Here is a 20,402-nt window from a genome sequence, read left to right as displayed (position 1 = left end):
CGCAGCGGTTGTACTGTCCTCCAAATGATGTCGTCACCAGGTGGTTCAGCTGAATGAGGACATCCGTGTCGTGCAGTCCCAGCTACACTCGGAGCGCTGCTGCTGCGGCTCAAAAGCGAAAAACCGCGGCTTCTTCTAAACTACGAGCGCCAGAGCAGAGTGGCAGCAGTAGACTGGGCCCGGAGGAACGCAACCTCACCACGAATTTCAATTTCTCACATCAACGTCCTTACAAGTAATCTTCGGTCGCTTGGCAATCAGCTCCAAAACAACCTCCAACCCTTGTTAGCATCCAACGGTACAGCATCGTACAAAATACTGTACAAATCTGTAAGCAGTGCCAATACCGAAATATTTTAGGTTGCTGCAAAAGTTCGTAGCATTTTTGCTGTGCAAGTTGAAATTCCGGTTGGTATGGGTTTACTTGTCGACCTTAATGTTTGGTTTGTAGTTCACAGTTGGTATTTGAGTTTACAGGTGGTCTTTTAATCATCCGGAGATAGTGAGTGGAGCTGTGGACACAAGAAAATGGAGTGCTAAGAGGGGAAATCGGAACATTTTCGACATTTCTTTCTGTTTGAGATCGATAGGGGGATGGATGATGGTACCGGAAGCAGCCACAAAACTTTGCAACGTGAATGGGGACTGTAACATTGGATGCAACAAGGCAGGAAAATAGTTTTCTCGTCGTATGGGAGGTAGGACGTGTAAATGGCCGACTTTGAGTAGGAGAAACACCAAAGGACATTTTAATATCCACTGTCTATGCTTTTACAGAAAATTTGTAAACTCTGTCAGCATGATCAGAGAAGATTCAGGACTCACACTCATTGCAGTGGAACAAAATAATTTTTTCTGTGTGTGAAATTTAATCATTTTTTCGCTTACTGCTGGCTATGTCTATTGCTATAGGCACAATTTTCTTCATAAACAAGAGAGATTTTTCGACGAATTTTTCGCAGCATACAAAACATACATACAGGTATATGTTTCTCTAGAATTTTCAAAATCTGTTAAAAAAGTGTGTAAAAATTGAGATAATTAACTATAAAATGTGAGTTTTTTCTAAACATCAAGTTTTAAAAGTAATAGCTCATTCATTTTTTTCATAAATTAAATCAATTCTAGAGTTTCAGACACCTGTAAGTATTGTTTCTATGCTGTAGAAAATTCATCGAAGAATCTCTTTGGCCTATGAAGAAATGTGTACCTATAGCAACAAATGCAAACAATAGTAAGTGGAAAACACGATGAAATTTCACACGTAAAAAAAATTTTCTATGTTTCTGAACTTCCACTGAAATAAGCGTGAATCCTTTTTGGCCATGCTTACAAAGTTTTATGAATTTATTTGTAAAATATAGTGCATATTAAAATGTCCGGTGGTGCCTCTCCTGCCCCAAGTCGGCCCGTTTGACGTCCTATCCTCTTAAGGAGGATCTTTTTGATATTACCAACTCTCCACGTTCAAGAAAACTTCAGGGCATGATGAACATCGATTAAACGTGTTTAAACGTGTTCATCCGCAATGATGCACATCATTGTCCTCGAGAACTGGCAAAAGCGATGAACTGCGATCGTTCCATCATCCTGCGACATTTACATGCAATGGTAAGGTTAAAAAATCGGATGCATTTATACTGCATACTCCAGGCCAAAATCACAGATATCAGCGGGTTCCCACATGTGCATCTCTGTTTGGTCGTCATCAATTTGCTCGTAAACAACAGACTGTTCCTATCCTCTACCGTTACTGGTGACGAGAAGAGGTATTCTTATGCTAAGATAAAGAAAAGAACGGTTGAGCCCAAACAAAGCGGCAGCTCCATGTACAATGACCAACACACATCTACAAAAGATAATGTTATGCACCTGGTAGAACAGCGACGGTGTGGTGTGCTACGATTGTTTCCACGTTATGTAACCATTACTGCTGAAATTTATTGTCAACAACAACTGTGGCGTCTTTCAGACGCAATCCAAGAACAACGACCAGGAAGACTGCGTGAATTGATGTTACTCCACGATAACGCCCACCCACATTCCGCTAGACTATTAAAAAACACTATACAGGAGCTGGGATGGGAAGTCATTTCGCACCCACCTTATTCACCTGATCTGGCACCAACAGATTCTTAGCTTTTCCTCTCTCTATCAAACAACGGTCAAGGAACTTCCTTTCCTAATGGAAATGCGCGCCGATATGGCTCTACGAGCTCTTTGCCTCAAAACCACGTGATTTCTAGTCATGGAATCGAAAAGTTACCCCAACTTGGCAGACTGCTATAAACAGTGAAAGAGAATGTATTATTGATGGTCTCTGTTACATGTATGTGGTGTGTTTGTAAAACTTACGGAAAAATGGTACGAACTTGTGCAATAATTAGCCATGCTAATCTACTGCTCCCCGTAATCAGCATACCAGATGTACACCAAAACCCAATTAACTGGCTATATTCCCACGTGCAACTCAGTAGGATAGCGAACACTTAGCCTATAAATGTATGTCACTATGTTTCTCTTATATGTAAGTGTTTGAATACTGGTTTATCTACACGTATGACTGTAATGCCTCAATCTGGTAACTATGTACTATTGTCATGCTCTGCCTAGATGGTACTTACAGACTTGCAAAAATATTCAAGTACCTATCCGCAGGTACTGAAACTACCTTACATGACGCACAAAGAAATATTTAATTGTTGATTTAGATGCTTAATCATTAATACGGAGTGAACTGAGAATATTCCAAATATGTACTGACAACGTTTTATCATCTTTGATTACGTTACTCGCAGGATTTTTGTAGCACACTATCATGGTGTATCCTGTGTTACATTTTCGTCTTTTTATTCGTTTCGCTATACTGTGGGTGTAAAAGTTTTTTATTTAGGAATCTGTTCATTGTTAAGACTATGTAACTTAATATACAGGGTGTCCCAGCTATCTTGTCCACCCAAAATATCTCTGGAACAATAACAGCTATTGGAAAACGACTTTCACCGGTATCAATGTAGGGTTGGGGTCCATGAATGTACATATTTGGAAACATTCTAAAACGAAAGCATATGTGTTTTTAACACAAACTTATGTTATTTTAAATGGAGCTCCTATATTTTTTCTTCAGCAATCCATAGCATGACAAAGCACACACACAATGATGTTGATTGCATCGCAATATTCCCATTACATCCCGAGATATTAAGACGCGAAGTTGACGCTTGAAACACCCGACATGAGCTGCTAGCGCACGTCCTGAGGCTCAGGCGTGAACCCCATGCTGCCCGTAATCGCGATGTGATTGACATGTGTATTCACACCTCCATACTTATCAAGAGGTCCGAAACGAATAATACGGTCTGCTACCATCAACTCTCATAAGCACATAATGGTTTCCCTGTTCCTCGTTTTACGTATCTACGTACACAATATGAACCAGTACCGATCGGCTGAACGACTGTACAGAAGACGATTCCCTGACAAGCCATCGCCTTCGCGCCGGATGTTTGGTCGTCTCACATCTCGTCTACGTGAAACGGGAAGCTTAAATCCAAGACCTCGACATCGTCCTAGAACACGCACAGATGAACGTGCTGAAGTTCCTGTGCTCGCTACCATAGCCGTGAATCCTCAAATCAGCACACGTCAAATTGAAAGTGAAGTTGGTGTGTCGAAATCAAGTGCACAGCGTATTCTTAAACGTCATACATTTCAACCTTACCATGTTCAGTTACACCAGGATCTTCATGGAAATGACTTCCACAATAGGGTAACATTTTGTCGGTGGGCTCAGCAAAAACTTCTGACTAATCCATATTTTTTTGCAGATGTTCTCTTTACCGACGAAGCATCATTCTCCAAGAAAGGAATTGTCAATATGAGGAATGTGCATTATTGGTCCGCAGACAATCCAAAATGGCTCCGTCAGGTAGAGCATCAACGTCCGTGGAAAGTTGATGTTTGGTGTGGGATCATTGGAGATAACATTATTGGAACTTTATTTATAAATTGCATCCAAAATGGCAGACAATACTCCAGATTTATACGACACAATCTTCCTGTTCTCTTGGACACCGTACCTCTGAACCGGAGAATGGTCATGTGGTATCAGCATGACGGATGCCCTGCACATAACGCCTTACGAGCACGACGACTTCTGAACCGTAAGTTTCCTGGTAGGTGGATTGGACGAGGTGGCCCAGTTAGGTGGCCTGCCCGATCTCCGGACCTTACGCCGCTGGATTATTTTCTTTGGGGAGCAGTGAAGGATGCTGTTTACCAACATGAACCAACAAAACCAGAGGACATGAAGCAACGCATTATTGATGCTTGTACAACCATCAAAGAGGAAACAGTAGAACGAAGTAGGGCATCCTTCATCCGCAGAGTGACCCTATGTATGCAAGCCAATGGGCATCACTGTGAGCATAAGATGTGATCGCTATGTTTAGTATGTAGTGCTGGTATCAAACTGGAAGTTTCTACAAAGGGCCATTTTACCCGGTGATGATAAGAAACATTTGTTTGCAACAATTTGTCGTTTAACGCATTACATAAACATGTTTACATTCATCTTCTATGTCCTACCTGAACTTCCCAAATCAAAACATTTGTACCTAAACAACGGTAAAACTTTTAGTCCACTTGTTCGTTTCACTAAAACCATCAACATGAATGTTACTGTTACGAGTGAATGATTAACTGTCACTTGCGCTAGATCTACAGTAAAGTAAAGTTTTAACGTTGAACGGCATTACCTTTTTAGTAACGGATTAACGATAAGCGAAGTTAACTTTGTGACTAACTTTGCGGTACACAGATATGTTTCAGAACCGCATCACACCTAGCCTATGGGATAAATACCTGCTGGAATGTACGACTTTAATGCAGGATGGCAGCAGACCGTATTATTCGTTTCGAACCTCTTGATAAGTATGGAAGTGTGATTACGCATGTCAATCACATCGCGATTACGGGCAGCATGGGGTTCACGCCTGAGCCTCAGGACGTGCGCTAGCAGCGCATGTCGGGTGTTTCAAGCGTCAACTTCGCGTCTTAATATCTCGGGATGTAATGGGAATATTGCGATTCAATCAACGCCATTGTGTATGTGCTTTGTCATGCTATGGATTGCTGAAGAAAAAATATAGGAGGTCCATTTAAAAAAAACATAAGTTTGTGTTAAAAAACACATATGCTTTCGTTTTAGAATGTTTCCAAAAATGTACATTCATGGGCCCCAGCCCTACATAGATACCGGTGAAAGTCGTTTTTCCAATAGCTGTTATTGTTCCAGAGATATTTTGGATGGACAAGATAGCTGGGACACTCTGTATATTCCTCAAATTGGCGTAATGGGGGTGATCTGTAGTATTTAACGGGTACCTTCCCCACAGTTATGTTTTTTCTCGTATGTCAGAGCTTGCGGGTTGGGTGTATGTGCCAAGGCATCTCATACACACTCTGCTTACCTCTTGGTTCAATGCTCGGAAGGACTCATCGAAAGGGGACTGGCTTGAAGTTAGTATTTGATTGATTAGGTGCTTGTCATATTAAGATTTCGCAACGGATAACGGGGGGGAGGGCTGCAGCAACCGAATGGGCAAGTAACTAACTACCACGCTCTAACATGATATATATTCTTTATCCTTACTAATTTTCATTACCACCAGATTATCATGAATTGAGTTTAGTACTACCGTTGTTCTCTACAAAGGATGGGGGAGTTAAATGGTTCAAATGGCTCTGAGCACTATGGGACTTAACATCTGTGGTCATCAGTCCCCTAGAACTTACAACTACTTAAACCTAACTAACCTAAGGACAGCACACAACACCCAGTCATCACGAGGCAGAGAAAATCCCTGACCCCGCCGGGAATCGAACCCGGGAACCCGGGCGTGGGAAGCGAGAACGCTACCGCACGACCACGAGCTGCGGACATGGGGGAGTTATGATCTGTCACTGAATCCATGAAATTAAATCCATATGGAATTTTTATTATTTAGGTAGAAATAATGTTATAGCCCTTTTTTTACTCGCTACTTAAACGATCTATTGAAATTAACAGAGCAAAGACGAATAAATTCTATCTTATTTAGCATCGAAGGTGCCCATATTATCAGAAATCTATTCAATAATCTCGCACTGAAGGTGCTTATACTATCAGACATCTGATCTCATTTATAATATTGTGCACTGGGAAAGGGAGGGATCTTTGTTGCTGCATCTGTAGTCCGTCTGCTTGAACAGTGATTGAAATTTGCACCCAATGTTGTAACTTGGACTGAATCGTTATGAGTTAATGAACTGCACTTCGGTTCCTCAATGGTCAGTCTCTCCATTACTTGTCAGCACCGTTCCCTTAGTCAAAATTATAGCATAGATTCTTGGCGGCAAAACGGGGAGAACAAAGCAGACAACATCTCTCATACACACAAAAAAACTATTTATTAAAAAATGATACATCCTATAAAATGTGGCACACGCAAATTAACAATTTACGGCACACGCAAGCATCCTCACCTTAACTATTTTCAAGAACGAACTGGAGCTCCTCTGGTGGTGCAATTCGACACCACATGGGCGGTCGACCCAACGGCAAACTCTTTTGTACCCACCCTAATCTTCATTCTTGTTTTCAATCTATACAATTATTCACACGCACAACCTATTATTTTCCAATTAGTTAGGACCAAAAGCGTCGTCTAGGTTGCTGCTTGCAAATGGTGGTAGTCATGAATCAAAAGATCCGTGCACAAAATTTATGAGTTTGCGAAATAATTACGTCACACGCTTAGAGCCTTAAGTAACTCACACAAAACACCCGGATATCCTAGCAAGTTTCACACGGAACCATCGTCTAAATTTCTCATCAGCAGTTACGACCACGGGTTAAGCTAACTAGGCGGGTTGAGGCCCCATGTAACTTTTGCAAAGCCACTAAGAAATTTAAAATTGCAAAACGCTACTGCTAAAAATGGAACTATATGATTTTTGATACTTTTACTGCTCTCGCGTGCTGAAGGCACTAACTGACTGCATTGCTACTAATGGATAACGTGAACCCCCATGCTCGCCTCTGAAAAATAAACCGTAACCGAAAATTTTAATTTTACAGGCAAAATGAATGATCGTAATGACATGCTAACTACTTCCATCCCGAAAAAGAGCGGATTAATAACAATATAATAACTTATAACTCATCAAGCAAACAATTTGGCGGCAAAGACGGAAATCGCCCTCGATGCCGTCCACGCAGTTCAACAGCTTATCCCAGAGTGTGACTGTCATGGCGGCCCTCACCGGTCGTTCTCCTCCATCCTGGGGGGAAGGGAACCTGTTACCAACCCCGAACTACCCTGGCAAACAGGTACATCATCACTGCCCTTACCCCAAATTTATGTTGGCACTAACCAACCTACAGAGTGACCACATCTCTGCCTTGGCAACTACCAGCACATGAACTCTTAATACAAAATCAATGTTAATTAAGCTAAGGCAACGTAGACGGATTAAGGAAAGGAAGTGCATTTATGTAATTATGAATTAAATAAACAGGTAGTCCATGTCTTCACTGGAGCTATAACGTTTCTTAAATTTGGAAAAATTCTTCTTAGGGGTTACAGTTATCGACCGCGGTCCGTATTAGTGTCGGTGGACCAGCTAGTCGCGACCAGCGCCGCTCTGTGGCTTGTATCAAGTTCCTAGCGAACCCTCGTCCACTCTTGCTCTGAAAGTAAAGTACTAAAGTAGCACAGCCTTTAGCTGATAGGAAGCAACCTCTAACAAGGTGCTTAGTAAAATATGGCCTAAGTGAGGCCATAATAGCTATCTGTTTATAAATATATGTATGCTGCGAAGAAGAATCCTGTACAACTTGTTAAGTACAATATATATTATTTTTTACCAACGACTTCTAATTATTTTAGTCGTTGCAGATCCATACCATGCAACCAGCACCTTATCGACGTTACTGACAAACCTGCTGTGATTGATACTGTGGTGTCACTGCCAGACACCACACTTGCTAGGTGGTAGCTTAAATCGGCCGCGGTCCATTAGTACATGTCGGACCCGCGTCTCGCCACTGTGTGATCACAGACCGAGCGCCACCACACGGCAGGTCTCGAGAGACGTACGAGAACTCGCCCCAGTTGTACGGCAACGTTGCTAGCGACTATACTGACGAAGCCTTTGCTCTCATTTGCCGAGAGACAGTTAGAATAGCCTTCAGCTAAGTTAATGGCTACGACTTAGCAAGGCGCCAATTGTCACAGTGCATGTATCTTACGAGTCTCATTTGTATAGTCAAGAGAGATGTGTCACAAGGATTGATTAAAAGTTAAGTATATTCCAAAGATACGTATTTTCTTTATAGTATTCAATACGTATGCTGTTCCAGACTTGACGCCAGTCGGCGTGTGTGTACGCGTGCCTTTCGGTTTCCTCCTCAGTGTGGCGTGACTAGCTTGTTACGCCACAACAGATTGACGACGAGGATTCAAGGATCGGGTTCTTTCTACTTGCTTTGCTCTGAATTATTTGTGTCATGGCTTCGCCACATTCTCCAGATGTACTGTCCGAATTTTATCGCTTGCAGAATCAGCAGACGCAGGCGTTATTGGATGCCCTTGGACAGCTCGTCCAGGGTCAACGTGCGCTGCAACCCGATGCGGCCGCCGCCGCTTCATCGCTACCGCAGCCACAACACGCCGTTGCACCGTCCTTCCGTAATTTTGATTCAACGCAAGAAACGTGGCCAGAATGGTCACGCCAGTTTGGCTTCCATCTGGCCGCCTACAGAATTCAAGGTAATGAGCGGCAGCCGTTTTTGCTTTCTTGTGTCGGTGTGTCCACCTACCGTGTGATAGTGAATTTGTTTCCCCGACGCGACGTAGCAACTCTGTCCTACGACGAAATTTTGTCTGCTTTAGATGCCTATTTCAAAGAAACAGTTAATGTAGTTGCAAAAAGGTATACGTTCTTTCATACCAAATGTACGGCCGGTCAGACTAATAGGGAGTGGGTTGCAACATTGCAAGGACTTACTAGGGATTGTGATTTTGCATGTGAATGTGGACTTCCGTATTCAGATACTATGGTGCGTGATGCAATTGCACAGAACGTTTCTGATGTTCGCATACAGGAACAGATTGGTTCAAATGGCTCTGAGCACTATGGGACTCAACATCTTAGGTCATAAGTCCCCCAGAACTTAGAACTACTTAAACCTAACTAACCTAAGGACATCACACACACCCATGCCCGAGGCAGGATTCGAACCTGCGACCGTAGCAGTCCCGCGGTTCCGGACTGCAGCGCCAGAACCGCTAGACCACCACGGCCGGCACGGGAACAGATTTTGAAACTAGTAAATCCCTCCCTTCAACAAGTGATAGACATTTTAGATAGGCAAGACACACTTGACTTTGCTCAGGAATCATTTGAAACTTCGCCAGCAGTGTGTCGCATTGACCGGCCAGCCGGGCGCGCAGCACGGGACGCTAAACGGCCCTCGCGCACGTCAGCGCAGCTGCAGCCTAGCTCGCAAACACGTGTGCCGCGTAAGCATGCCAATGCAGTTCTAAAATCATGCCCGCAGTGTGCAACTAGACATTCGCGTGACAATTGCCCGTCACGCCAAGCTATTTGCTTTTACTGTCATAAGAAAGGACATGTTCAAAGTGTTTGCCAGAAAAAGCTAAGATCAGACAATCAAAACCATTCCAGGCCCTTTGCTTCGCGCCGGAATCGAACCAGGGACAATCAGGCTCGTGGACCTTCGCCCATGGACATTTATGTCGTTAATTCCACCCCGTCCAATGCCACTTTATCTAACAGTGACTGTGTTCGTCCCACAAAAAGTGTGCGTTGACGTCGCCGGAACTCACGTAAAGTCGCAAGTGCTTCTGTACCTGTATCAGTTCATATTGCACGTGAAAGTCGCTCTTGTCGCCAGCAGGACAATAAACTTTATGTAGACTTAGACTTTGGAGGCAAAGTGATACCATTCCAGCTCGATACCGGAGCTGCAGTTTCATTGCTCAATCAAGACACGTACAAACAGCTGGACAAACCTCAGTTGCGTGCCGCAAATGTTAAGCTCAATAGTTATTTAGGACAGCAGATACCTGTGTTAGGACAGTGCAGCCTTCTTGCCACATACAAGGCACAAACAAAACTTGTGTCATTTTACGTTCTTCGTTCTTCTACTGCAGTGAACTTGTTTGGTTTCGATTTATTTCAGTTGTTAAACTTGTCTATAGTCAATCAGGTCCTATCCGTGAATCAGACTGTGCCTTCCGCCAGTGTTTCTCGTCTTTGTGAAGAATTTGCAGACATTTTTGCACCGGGCCTTGGTTGTGCTAAGAACTATGAAGCACATTTGGAACTCAAAGTGGACGCGCAACCGAAATTTTTCAGAGCGCGCAATGTTCCCCACGCATTGCGTGATGAGGTCGCAAGAACATTACACGGTTTAGAATCTCAAGGTGTAATTGAACGTGTGCAAGCTTCTCTCTGGGCCTCACCCTTAGTAATTTTGCCAAAACCTTCCGGAAAATTGAGACTTTGCGTGGACTTCAAGGCAACTGTGAATCCACAACTTGTGACTGCAACTTTTCCTTTGGCCCGCCCGGAAGATCTTTTTGATAAACTGTGCCCGGGTAAATACTTTTCGAAATTGGACCTAGCAGATGCGTACTTGCAAATACCGGTGGACGAGGACTCCCAGCGCGTATTGGTGGTTAACACACATCTTGGTTTGTACCGCTTCAAAAGACTGCCATTCGGGTGTGCATCCGCCCCTGCATTGTTTCAGCAATATTTACAAACTGTTTGTGCGTCGGTCCCTACGGCTGCGAACTATCTGGACGATATTGTGATGTCCGGAAAGACAGAAGCCGAACATTTAGCCAACCTACGAACGTTATTTCAGGTCTTGCGACAAAATGGTCTTCGCTTGAGGAAGGACAAATGTGTGTTTTTTGCTCGTGACTTACCATATCTGGGCCATGTCATAAATGCCCAAGGCATACATCCGAGTCCAGAGCACCTCCGTGCCATACAGGAGTTGCCTTCGCCACAGAACTTGAAACAGCTCCAGAGTGTGTTGGGAAAAATTAACTACTATGCCAGGTTTGTGCCGCGCGCTTCTTCCATTTCAGCTCCGCTTCATCGCTTACGCCGTAAAGGTGTTCCGTTCGTCTGGACGACGGAATGCGAACGCGCCTTTCGCCAGTTGAAATCGGCGTTGCTTTCTCATACTTGCCTTACGCCATTCGATCCCCAGAAACCACTTTTGTTGATGGTCGATGCATCGGAATTCGGGATCGGTGCTGTGCTTGCGCACAAAGATGGATCGCATGATCGTCCTATTGCCTTTGCTTCAAAATTGCTCTCGTCTGTGCAACGCAATTATTCCCAGATGGAGAAAGAAGCTTTAGCTCTCGTGTTTGGTGTTACTAAGTTCCATGATTCCTTGTATGGTCGTCACTTTACCATCATCACAGACCACAAACTTTGACATCGCTTTTTCATCCGAACAAGCCTGTACCTCCACGTACAGCGCAGAAATTCATTCGCTGGTCTCTTTTCCTCTCGCAGTACCGCTACGATATCTTGTATCGGTCCACTGCTAAGCACGGAAACGCTGATGCGTTGTCCCGTTAACCTGTTGCTGAGGATAAAGCATTCGATTCTTCCGAACTTGCTTGCATGTTCATTGATTCGGAAACCGATGACGTGGTCGAATCGTTTCCGATTGATTTTCGTCGTGTCGCTACAGCCACAGCTGCTGACCCTGTCCTTGCTATTGTTTTGCGTTTTGTTGCTACGCAATGGCCCTTGTCAAAGTCACGGATCGAGGATCCGTTGGTTCGCCGATTTTTTGCTCACAAGGGGAGAATTTTTGTACGACGTGGTGTTTTGTTGTTGCGTTCTGATAATGATCAATCCAGAGTCGTGGTCCCACGTTCGTTACAGTCCTCTGTCTTACAGCTTCTTCACCAAGGACATTGGGGTATAGTGCGTACGAAACAACTTGCTCGTCAGCACTGTACTTGGTTCGGAATCGATGCTGCGATTACGAATATGTGCTCTTCTTGCGTGGCGTGTGCCGAACAACAATCCGCCCTGCCGCGGAAATTCTTTGCATGGCCGACAGCCACTTCCCCTTGGCAACGCTTGCACATCGATTTTGCTGGTCCATTCTGGAATGCTCGATGGTTGGTTGTGGTGGATTCCTTTAGTAATTTTCCTTTTGTTGTCCGGATGTCTTCCACGACGTCATCTGCCACCATCCAAGCGTTGTCCGCTATTTTTTGCATTGAAGGTCTTACCCAGACTATTGTTTCCGACAATGGCCCACAATTCATGTCCGCAGAATTTCAGTCATTCTGCAAGGCCAATGGTATTCAACATCTGACATCCGCGCCGTTTTCGCCTCAGTCAAACGGTGCCGCTGAACGATTGGTCCGGACTTTCAAGTCACAGATGTTGAAGTTGAAAGAGTCGCATTCTAGGGAGGACGCATTGTTGCTCTTTTTGTCTTTGTATCGCTCTCAGCCCCGCGATGGTCATTCGCCGGCTGAGTTGCTCCATGGTCGTCCTCATCGAACCTTGATGTCTTTGCTACATCCGCCGCATCAGGTTCCAGTGCAGCGGCAGACTACTGCTTTTGCTCCTGGCGACGTTGTTTTCTATCGCAACTATCGCGGTTCACGGCGTTGGCTCGCAGGGCGCATTCTTCGCTGCCTCGGCCGCGCGATGTATTTGGTTTTGGGGGCCTCTGGTAAGGTGCGTCGGCATCTCAATCAGCTGCGCCTCTGTCGTCGCCTGGGTTCTGCCGCTCCCCGTCTGCTTTCAGCGACGGTGCCGTCAGGTCAGCGCCCTGGGGACCCATCTACTGGCTCGCCTCATCCCCAGGTGTTACCGACGCTGCCTTCCATTTTGCCTCATGGCGACGCGCCGCCGCCGCCGCCACCGCCTGTTCTCCCGCGGGCGCCGCCCGCAGTGGACGCGTCGCTGCAACCGCCTGGCGCCTGCCTGGGTCACGCGCCGCCGCTCGCTTCCCGTGACCGGCTGTCCTCCACCATGGAACTCTTGCCCGCTCCGGACCAGTTGTCGTCGCGCGTCGGATACCCCGACGCAATGGAGGTCGACCCTTCGGCCCCTCCTGTTTCTTTACGGGCGCATACACCACATGTTGACGTGCACCCTGGACTAGGTTGTCTGGCGTTTCCTAGCTCCCCTCGGACCGAATGGCCGGGTGCGGGTGGCACAGTCTCGCCTGTTGTTAGGCTCCCCACCTCATCGCATACGTCAACATGGGGTCCTCCCCACGGCGGGCGGAAGCCTTATAACACGACCGTTCGCCGATTTGCGGGGGAGGAATGTGGTGTCACTGCCAGACACCACACTTGCTAGGTGGTAGCTTAAATCGGCCGCGGTCCATTAGTACATGTCGGACCCGCGTCTCGCCACTGTGTGATCGCAGACCGAGCGCCACCACACGGCAGGTCTCGAGAGACGTACGAGAACTCGCCCCAGTTGTACGGCGACGTTGCTAGCGACTATACTGACGAAGCCTTTGCTCTCATTTGCCGAGAGACAGTTAGAATAGCCTTCAGCTAAGTTAATGGCTACGACTTAGCAAGGCGCCAATTGTCACAGTGCATGTATCTTACGAGTCTCATTTGTATAGTCAAGAGAGATGTATCACAAGGATTGATTAAAAGTTAAGTATATTCCAAAGATACGTATTTTCTTTATAGTATTCAATACGTATCCTGTTCCAGACTTGACGCCAGTTGGCGTGTGTGTACGCGTGCCTTTCGGTTTCCTCCTCAGTGTGGCGTGACTAGCTTGTTACGCCACAACAGATACGTTTCTATTTAGCATTGGCGATCAGTCAACATTGGCGACGACTCGTTCGTCGTCATCATAACAGAAAGTGTCTCAAACATCTATAGTATATAATGCAAAGGAACAAGCTAATTATAATGAGATGGAACAGGCAGTTCCCTCTCAGTATAATGAATTTCTGAGGAACTTCAAACAGCCAAGATCGCTATTAAATTATTTATTTAGATGACCGATGTCGGTATGAGGAGGACGGCAACAGCGTTGTACACTTCACGTGCGCAGCGAAAGCGGGCCGCGGGAGTGCCGCTTTGCTCGGTCCTTCCCGGAAGTATTCAGAAGATCACGGCATTGCGGTGTGGCATCTTGCGGTCGGCACAACTCTCCGAGTTCGGCAGAATTGCGGCGTCATTGCAGTTTACCCAGCTCTGTGTGTCCACGGAGTGGTACAGTGGCTGCTCCAATGTCTGTTGCTACAAAAAGAGGCAGTGCAGCGATCTATCGTTACAGTCCTTTAAAATACACGTGAATGACGGAACAGACGGATGAGAATTCTGAATTGGCATAAGTGACGGGTAGCGCTTATTTGGTACGAAACGACATTACAGTACCATGCAGAAAGAATTTCAACTTTTAGGTGACAATGAAAGGGCAAAGAATTACAACCGTCCATAGATGGAGTTCATTCTTATGTACATCAAGAAGCACTTTGCGCTGAATTTACAGCACATGAAGCAACTGGTGGTACGAATAGTAAAATTTCTGAAGTCATACCCATTACTCCATTTTCAATTCATGTACTTTTCAATGGAACTGAACGAAGAGTAAGGAGACTTCATATATTGCTTCAAAGTACATTGGTTAAGGCAAGGGACATTCCTGGAACGATTTCGATTTATATCTCGCTGTTAAATAATTTACGAATGAAAAAAAGGACGTGGACGAACGACAATTAGAACGTTCTAAATGAACTGAAGTCTTCTCATTTTGAGCGGACTTGACTGCACACTGCAGGACATTGCAAGGTAACTTCTTTCTGATTTGATGTGGACGCATTTAAAAAGAAAACTGCGCTGTGTAAGGGGCGCATCCGGCGAAAATCAATCCAGTTCAATAAGCTCAGTGGCATTAAAGAAAGCGCTAGGTTTGAAAAATTCAACGTGGCCTTGCAAGGACTACAGCGAAGTGGTATACAGGTTTTGAGGGCACTGTCAGTCTTATATCTGTTTACCGTTTGAGTTGAAAGCGCCACTGTGCATATGCAGATGGAGCAGTCTGAGCTGCAAGGTAATTCCAGTTTCAGTTACAAATCTTGTTACGTTAAAACTGTCCAAGACGTCTACACTTCTTTTTTTTTCAGGTAGATTTTCCAAGTCTGTTTAGTGAAGTTGGGAAAGTGCTACAATATTTCAATACATGTATGTGTGCCAAAGACCTTTTCCCAATTACAAAACTGAATAAGTGATGATTACATGGCAAATTGAGTGAGAATCTGTGTGAAACTGTGTGCGTCTGTCTGTATACCGACAATTTGTGCAGAATAAAAGGTGTACTAGGTCTTTAGCGCTTCAAGAATAATTAATTAGTACTGAAAACTTGTTTTGTTTGTCATATGTGTTGTTGAGATATGTGACAAATAAAACCAAGTCACATGCAGTACGGCAGCACTGCTATTTCAATGAGGCATGCGCATTGATTTCTCCTCTTCGCTGTCCTCGCGCTCAGACAGCGCGGTGTAGTAGTGGGGGAAATGTGAAGCGAGACTGAGCGATTTGGCACTCGTGCCCAGGCGTGTCCCACGAGTCTAAATCTTACCCTCGGCTAAGACTATATTAACATCTTCGGATCTTCAACATCAGATATACGAGGCGTGTTTTTGAAGTAAGTACCGTTTTGAAATTAAAAGAAGTCGTGCTAAAGTATCTCAATAATTTTATTTTTAAATGAAAGCCTGTACCTTAATCTAATTTTCCACATAATTTCCGTCAATATTGTGGCACTTGTCATAACGTTGTACCAGTTTTTGAATACCCTCCTCATAGAAGTCTGCCGCCTGACCTGTTAACCACTGTATCACCACTGTTTTGACTTCGTGATCGTCTTGAAGACGCTGATCGCCCAGGTGTTTTTAAAGTGCAGGAACAGATGGTAGTCACGGGGCGCAAGATCGGGGCTGTACGGAGGATGATCTGGATTTTCCCATCGCAAATATGTGATAAGATATTTGGTCTGATTCGCCACATGCGGACAGGCATTGTCTTGCAGCAAAACGATGCTCTTGCTCAATTTCCATGGACTGTTGCTTTGATTCTGGTGTGACGTAGGCCACCCATGTTTCATCGCCCGTAACAATTAGGCTTAAGAAATCATCACCGTCGTTATGGTACCGCGCAAGGAATGGCAAGGAATGTCAATGAACTGTCTAAACGTTTGGTTTTGTGCTCATCCGTCAACATTTTCGGTACCCAACGTGCGCACATTTTTCGGTAATACAAGTGCTCGGTCACATTGCCATACAGAATACGAGAAACACAAGGAAAGTCATCCCGCAAGGCTGAAATCGTAAAGCGTCTGTTTTCTCTCTTCTTATTGTCCACTTCCTGCACCAAACTTTCATTAACGACCGAAGGACGCCCACTCCGTTGTTCATCATGCACATTTGTGCGGCCATCTTTAAATCATCTCACCCACTTTCATACCATTCCATCACTCATAATGTTTTCTCCGTAAACCGCACAGATCTCATGATGAATATTGGTCGCTTTTAGGCCCTTAGCACTAAGAAATCTTATAACAGCCCGTACTTCACAGTCGGCGGGACTCACGATTATCGGAGGCATTTTAAACACTCAGAACACAAAGTAAACAAGGAAGAATCAGACTGTAATGGAGTCAGTGCGTAGATTAAGATACAGGCTTTTATCTAAAAATTAAATTATTAAGATATCTTAGCAGGTATTTTTTAATTTCAAAACGGTATTTACTTAAAAAACACGCCTCGTAATACAATCTACAGTTTGTATAGTGTCATATCAGAAACGTGTGTGTCCTGATGAACATTCATAGAGCGTAATTATCCTTATAGATTGTGTGCGTTCTTACCTCTCATCATCACTTGGAGAACACCTTCAAACACAATAAACGAAGATGTTTAAGTGTCTTCTTTATGTCAGCAGGCTGCCTCTGTGGTATTTCCTCCATGGTAAATGTGCGAAGAATCACTCTACACTGGTGTCCGAATCAAGTTAAAACCGTCACTTCTCACTCATTGGCAACTGATAACGCAGTTTCATTTGCAGCTTACGTATTTTTTGCATTATAAATGATAATAATACACTACAACATTTCAGTCTAACATCACCGAAAAAATAATTTCGGAGATTAAACGTAAACAAGAGATCAAGCTGCATGTTTGTATTTTAATCTCCCACATTAATGAAGTTACCAAATTGGAATTTATTTAGCGAAATAAACAAATGTACGTATCAATTATTAACTGAAACGCTGCCGCTGACTTTATTTTAATGAAGGGCTAATCTGCTTAAAATTATCACGGACGCTTTGGCGGCTGTCGGGCGATCGGCGCGCCGCCGTGCCGCCGTGCCGCGGCGCCGCTCCTAACGAGCCGGATTACACATGTGGGACCGGCCGGCCGACCTCGTGGTCGTGCACACGGGCATAGGCTCGCTGGCCACCTCTGGCTGCGAGAGGATGTGTTTCCTAGAGGGAGCCGTTATGTCTACCGTCTAACGGAGGAACTGTACGACCGAACGTTGAAAATACCTCATCTAGCTGCATTCTCGGCGACGATTGTTTCATTGGCATTAGGCCGTAGTCTATCTTATTTCTGTACCCAACGTTACGCCTCCTAATTCTGGAGACAACATCAACGGCTATAAAGACTCAGACAGAAGAAGCTCAGCAAGCCGAAACCTTACAAGTAACCACACAATACTCGTTTCGAGACATTATCTGACCACTGCCAAAGATCCTCCAATCGCGCCGACGTTTGTTATGGACTGTGTAGCGAGAGAGGATTAAGGCATACAACTTTTATTTCAGACCTTCTTTCCTGCTGAAGTTGCTTTTTGTTCTTCATTTTCTGTGACCTCCCTGCATTTCCTAGTATTGTAATAATTGGATCTCCATATAACCATAGTACCGAGGAAACGTACACTGGTGTCGACAGTTAAAGCAACAAACCGCTATTTTCCCGTCCTGTGTCGACGTCACGACATAATCATACCAAACGTCACCAAACGTCCGTATTCTGCACAGAAGATGTCATTCCGGTCACCACATCAACGGTGACCTCAGGGAACCCATCAAACGATGTAGTATTTGTCGGGTAGTTCAAATGTGTGTGAAATCCTATGGGACTTAACTGCTAAGGTCATCAGTCCCTAAGTCTACACAATACTTAACCTAAACTAACCTAAGGACAAACACACACTCCCATGTCCGAGGGAGGACTCGAACCTCCACCGGGACCAGCCGCACAGTCCATGACTGCAGCGCCCATACCGCTCGGCTAATCCCTCGCGGCTGTCGGGTAGTCTCACACACACACACACAATCGCTCTATACTCAGTCACATACGGTGCAATATGGCACAGAGAAGACGCCTGCCAGGCTCTCTGCGGTGGAGGGAAGAATGGAACCAGGTCAGTCGGAATCTAATGTGGCCCTGTGGTTTAAAGTGAATCGTTTCCCGGATGTGGCGACAGTTTATGGAGATCGAAACTGTACACCAAAGACCAGGGTCGACTACGTGTGACTTCGGAAAGAAAAGACCTTTATTTGGTGGTATGGACATGACGGTACCGTTTTAGTAGTGCGCGGCAGCTGTTATCTGACAACCCGGAATCCTCTGTTCGTGTCCTACAGAGGTAAACGGTATACGGAAGGCTTCGAAAGAGTGGCCTTTAATGCCAGAGACGGGCTGTATGTGTACCTCTGACGCGTCTTCACAGAAGGGGACACGTCTAAAGTGGGGCCGTCCACGTGCGACCTGAATGGTCGAAAAGTGGACCAATGTTCTTCGCACAGATGAGTCCCGATTTGGCCTCTTGAGGGAACGTGGAACACGATTTCTGGACCCAAACGTTGTGGAAAGAGACCGATATCGAGGAGGATCCCTAACGGTCTGGCTAGGGATTATGCTGGCCACTCGAACATCTCTTCATGAAGTTGTACGTGTGAATCGGCGAGGTTTAACTGCTGTCAGATATCGTGGAGATGAGACCTCATGTACGGTTGTTGCGAGGTGCTATGGGCCCACATTTTGTATTTTTTTTTTTTTTTTTTTTTGTCATCAGTCTTCTGACTGGTTTGATGCGGCCCACCACGAATTCCTCTCCTGTGCTAACCTCTTCATCTCAGAGTAGCACTTGCAACCTACGTCCTCAGTTATTTGCTTGATGTATTCCAATCTCTGTCTTCCTCTACAGTTTTTGCCCTCTACAGCTCCCTCTAGTATCATGGAAGTCATTCCCTCATGTCTTCGCAGATGTCCTATCATCCGGTCCCTTCTCCTTATCAGTGTTTTCCACATATTCCTTTCCTCTCCGATTCTGCGTAGAACCTCCTCATTCCTTACCTTATCAGTCCACCCAATTTTCAACATTCGTCTGTAGCACCACATCTGAAATGCTTCGATTCTCTTCTGTTCCGGTTTTCCCACAGTCCATGTTTCACTACCATACAATGCTGTACTCCAGACGTACATCCTCAGAAATTTCTTCCTCAAATTAAGGCCGGTATTTGATATTAGTAGACTTCTCTTGGCCAGAAATGCCTTTTTTGCCATAGCGAGTCTGCTTTTGATGTCCTCCTTGCTCCGTCCGTCATAGGTAATTTTACTGCCTAGGTAGCAGAATACCTTAACTTCATTGACTTCGTGACCATCAATACTGATGTTAAGTTTCTCGCTGTTCTCATTTCTACTACTTCTCATTACCTTCCTCTTTCTCCGATTTACTCTCAAACCATACTGTGGTACTCATTAGACTGCTCATTCCGTTCAGCAGATCGCTTAATTCTTCTTCACTTTCACTCAGGATAGCAATGTCATCAGCAAATCGTATCATTGATATCCTTTCACCTTGTATTTTAATTCCACTCTTGAACCTTTCTTTTATTTCCACCATTGCTTCCTCGATGTACAGATTGAAGAGTAGGGGCGAAAGGCTACAGACTTGTCTTACACCCTTCTTAATAAGAGCACTTCGTTCTTGATCGTCCACTCTTATTATGCCCTCTTGGTTGTTGTACATACTGTATATGACCTGTCTCTCCATATAGCTTACCCCTACTTTTTTCAGAATCTCGAACAGCTTGCACCATTTTATATTGTCGAACGCTTTTTCCAGGTCGACAAATCCTATGAAAGTGTCTTGATTTTTCTTTAGCCTTGCTTCCATTATTAGCCGTAACGTCAGAATTGCCTCTCTCGTCCCTTTACTTTTCCTAAAGCCAAACTGATCGTCACCTAGCGCATTCTCAATTTTTTTTCTATTCTTCTGTATATTATTCTTGTA

The sequence above is a fragment of the Schistocerca nitens genome, chromosome 7, assembly GCF_023898315.1.
Source record: "Schistocerca nitens isolate TAMUIC-IGC-003100 chromosome 7, iqSchNite1.1, whole genome shotgun sequence".
Taxonomy (NCBI): Eukaryota; Metazoa; Arthropoda; class Insecta; order Orthoptera; family Acrididae; genus Schistocerca; species Schistocerca nitens.
This window is presented reverse-complemented; position numbering follows the sequence as displayed.